Source organism: Schistocerca piceifrons, chromosome 5, assembly GCF_021461385.2.
Source record: "Schistocerca piceifrons isolate TAMUIC-IGC-003096 chromosome 5, iqSchPice1.1, whole genome shotgun sequence".
NCBI classification, from domain to species: domain Eukaryota; kingdom Metazoa; phylum Arthropoda; class Insecta; order Orthoptera; family Acrididae; genus Schistocerca; species Schistocerca piceifrons.
In genome coordinates this window covers 195,887,211-195,891,775 of record NC_060142.1, presented here as the reverse complement: position 1 = coordinate 195,891,775, position 4,565 = coordinate 195,887,211, and the positions used below count along the sequence as shown (strand labels likewise).

Here is a 4,565-nt window from a genome sequence, read left to right as displayed (position 1 = left end):
TGGAGATGTGTCTCACCCGGTAGTAGAAGAAGAATCGTTGTTGATGACAACCACGACGATGATTATATGATGCATTGGACTACACCTTTCTTAAAGTCATTACACCAGCTTTTCAAATACGCATTCTAAGCTATTACTCCGGAACGCAGAAAGAAATCCTGTCTCAGTATATCCGGATTGTATGGTGATGATTCCATCGCCTATTTAATTTGGCCCATATTTGGGTGTAATGCATTGAGCTTGCGATTTTGATTTTGCAGGATGAAACTCGACGTATATGTCTGTAAGTCGAAGAGTAAGTGGCGCTTTAGACATGGTCCTATTGCAGGTGGTATGGCATGCCCGGCCAGTTAGGAGGGATCCAAAGCTTAACGTCGATTCCGATCCACGGTGCAACGCGGCATTTTTTATCTTAAAAAACATTGCCAGATATAAAGATACGAACCAGATAAAAATTACACAAATTTTTACCATATTTCTGATATTAGGAAACAGTTTTCTCACATTATGAGATTCTTTACCGTCGCTTTGTATAGCCCACAAAATGGTGTTCGAGTAACAGTTTTGATTCAATATAACAATTTCAGTTACATATAACAAAAACTCTTCACAATACAACGAGACAAAAAGAAATTTAAAATAGGTAAAACAAAGACAAACGTACTCCAAATACCATTCTCCTATTCTGAATACTTGTATTTAGAAATTTAATTCTGTTATAAGGGTGTCTCCATACTTTTTCGCCGACTATTCACATATTCCCCTGTCTCTTCTAAGGCAGTGTTCATACAACGATAAAGACAGGCAAGCACTCGTGGATGATACATAACGGATAGAAAACTAGAGTTATTCACAAAATAAGGTCCCAGTTGTTGCGAAATGGAAATCACAGCGAAAATGAAAAACGTTTTAGCTGCAATATTTGGCTACACCTTCCTGTTACTTCTCTACCTAATCACCGCTGCCACTTACTTTGATGTTTTTCGTAGCGTTGTACCAAATTTCCAGTACTCTCGTCATAGAAGGAAGCCGCGTGTGCTTTCCGCCACATCTCTCCACTAGTCTGCAGTTCGTTGTCTGTGTCAGAATGTTGTCTTAATAGCCAACGGTTCAAGTAAGTAGAGATGAAAATCAGAGGCAGAATGTAAAAATTGTATTTTTCAGTTGAGTCTAAACTTCTTGTACATATAAAGTAACGAATAAAGTAGTTTCCCGGTCTCACTATGAGATTATGGTTTCGGGAACCACAGCCCATCTGATGCAATCAGTTAACCACAATGAGTATCTCCCGTCAAACAAACGCGTCCGTATGTTACGCTGGAATTCTGAAATTCTGTACTGCGTATAAAATTAGCACATTTATTGAGAAATAAACACTTCCTGATTTCGCTTGTGACATTTCTGTGAAACATCTTGTTGGAGCTCCTTGTGGCGTAGCTGGGTTGAGGAAAAGGCACTCCACTGCTCCCTTTTCAGTTTGCAGACACACCATAACTCAAGAATATTTGTTAGTAGGTCACCATGCGAATTTGCAAAAATGAATGGAAACTTTATATAATTGTTGTTGATCGAGATTCGAGAGGGTTCAATAATGACTGTTGCATTTCCATTGACTGCAGCGGCAGGTACTGTAGCTACAACTTACTAGGACGCTGTAATACACATGCTAGAACGTCTGAAGCCATCTTTACTTTTATTCGATTATGTTAGCCCGTAGACTGGTAGAAGCTTACTCTGTGCCTTTTTCGCTTGAGGTATCCGCAGCTATGTAGAGAATAGTGTGCTTTGGTGCAGTAGTTCTTCCCCGTCCTTGGCGGCTTACCTGAAACAACAAGAAACAAAAATTTACCTGCGGGCTAAATAGGCAACTAACAATGCTTCTAATGACAAACTTTCAATCACAGAGCATTACAGAGCAACAACGGTTGTATTTTTACATTTTGTCCAACCACTGACGGAGTCTCTAAATTTAATAACAATGACGAATTCGAGGAACATGTTTCTATATTAAACATTATTATTTTATTTTCTGTCTCCAGGACAACATACATTAAAAGTCTAGTGTAAGTCAACTGAAATAAAATTTAAAGTTTAAATACGTATTCCCTGCTTATTAGGTAGACAGATGGCCTTATATCAGCTAGCCGTATATCCAGTTGGGTACAGCTTGTGCTGAGGTTTGGGCACGTCAGGAGGTGGTCGTTCGTTTGGACCCCTTCCCCCCCACCCACTTGAGTAGTTGTTCACCGTCTAAGTAGCCCCATCTGGAAAGGTTATAATTACTATCTGAGACCCTAGTCTCAGCCTATTGAAAGCCTTCCAGGTTGTGAAGGACTTGTTGCTTTCAGCCGCAAGTTCTTCCTTCAGCTCCAGGATGGGATTTGGTGCTGCCTCCTACCGCAGCTGAAATCACCTCTCTTTCGAGGTGACATTGATTGGCTCTGACTTCCAAAGGAAGCTCCTGCTTGAGCGAAGGCGTCTGAGCTGTTGTGGGTGCCCATATATGGGGTGAAGATTATCTGTCGTCCGTTTCTTCCTCTCCTCCTCGGAAGCTATTTCGCGCCATATTCTGTGGGGAGCTATCCCTAGGAGACAGTAGATCATCTCTGCCGTCGTGGGACTCAAGCACCGTTTATAATGCGACATGACTCATTTACCGCAACATCAATGTGTCCACGTTGGCCGAATTCTTCCTCACAGGCGCGGCATACTCAGCTCACGACAACTGCAAAAGCTGTCGTTTGAATCACTTGTGGGTCACCACCCCACTTTGTGTTGGTCAGTTGGCGAATGATATCCTTCCTAGCATTGAACTTTCGCTTGGTGCCCAACAATGCTGTTAAATGAGAGTTCGATCCAACTTCACTCCTAAGTCTTAGGGAGTGTAGCAGTGCTCTAGCTCTTGCCCTTTCCAAATTACATAGAGTTTTCTTCAGGCTACGTTATTCCTCAGATGCAAACTGTGAACTTGAGTCTTTGCTGGGTTTGGTTACAGTAGTTTCTGTGATAGTAATTACCCACTACTTCAAGGCTGCTAGTTAATATCTCCACCACTTTCTCAAAAGTTCTCCTTTGGGCAGCCACGATCTTGTCATTAGCACATATAAAACTGCCTGCCATCAGGATACGTTGGCTGGTCGTTGTTGCTGTACTGAACATCAGTGAGGCTAATACACCGTCCTGAGCAAGACCACTATTTTTTTACTCTCGCTCTACCATTTTTTCCTACAACGTACAAGTGCCTGTGCTATAATACATACTTCACAAATGTTGAAAATCCGAAATTGTTAGTGAGCTGGTAAACCTTACACTTCCGTGAACTGTGGTTAAGAGTATCATAGTTTGCACTCTGTTCAAAGAAATCCACACACGTCACCTTTTTTCTTTCATATCAATCTTCGATGTGCTGGGTAAACTCAAAATATGCCCAGTGCATGAGCGCCATGGTCTAAAACCAACTTGTTCTGTAGTTTAAGTGTGTAGTTTATAGAAGCTTCAATACTATTAAGTCCTCGTTTTCCCTAAACAAAGGGTACACAATCATTCTATTTCTGGAAAACTTTCCGAAATAAAATTTCTTTAAGCATACATTTTACCTCCTACGTGATCGGAATATATTTTTTCGTATGTTTATACTGAACACAGGCGACGCCCTTTCCGCAGTGGATACACCGGTTCCCGTCAGATCACCGAAGTTAAGCGCTGTCGGGCGTGGCCGGAACTTGGATGGGTGACCATCCGGATCACCTTGCACTGTTTCCATTATTCGGGGACGCAATTAGCCTCGTGATGCCAATTGAGGACCTACTCGACCGAATAGTAGCGGCTCCAGTCAAAGGAAACCATCGTAACGACCGGGCGAGTAGTGTGCTGACCACATGTCCCTCCTATCCACATCGTCAGCTGAGTATGAAAAGGCGGTCGGGTGGTCCGGATGGGCCACTTGTGGCCTGAAGACGGAGTGCTTATACCGAACACATGAAATTTAAGAAGTGAGAAAAGGTAATGGCAGAACTGATGAGCTGTAGATAGAACGTGGTGATCCTGAACATAGATATTTTATTCGCAAAGGATCTCTTTTAACCGTTTCATTAACGTAGGCACTGACGAAGCGTAATATTACTCCCTCTGCCCACCACGCCTGGTGGTACTGACGGAAAAAAATCGCACCACCATGAAGGAGTTGTACGCCTTAAACGAAAGTTCTTAGTCTCCTTTCAGCATCTGAAAGATGATGTCCATTAAAATTTTGTGCCAGTCGCATAAGATTGGCTGTAGTACCATCAGTAGCGTCACTATGACGATCCAAATGAGGTTTGCTTTAAATACTCGCTGTAACGGTCGTGAGCGTTAGTTACCTTTCAGAGTGGGCATTGTGAGTTGATGTTAGTCAAGAATGCATTTCAGTAGACAAAGATGCCATTATCAGCACATCACTGAGCTTGAACGAGGTTGTGTAATAGGGCTCAGAGAAACTGGATGTTCATTCTTTGAAACGGCGGAAAGCCACTGTGCTGACAGTGGTGCTGACGACAATGTTCAATTACGGCCGTAAGAAGATCGGG

The 4,565-nt window shown here is 42.5% G+C and overlaps 1 pseudogene; it reads left to right on the top strand.

Annotated features, from left to right (window-relative positions):
* The first annotated feature begins 3,644 nt into the window (after positions 1-3,644).
* LOC124799800 lies at positions 3,645-3,762 on the top strand (annotated as a pseudogene).
* The last annotated feature ends 803 nt before the right edge of the window (positions 3,763-4,565 follow it).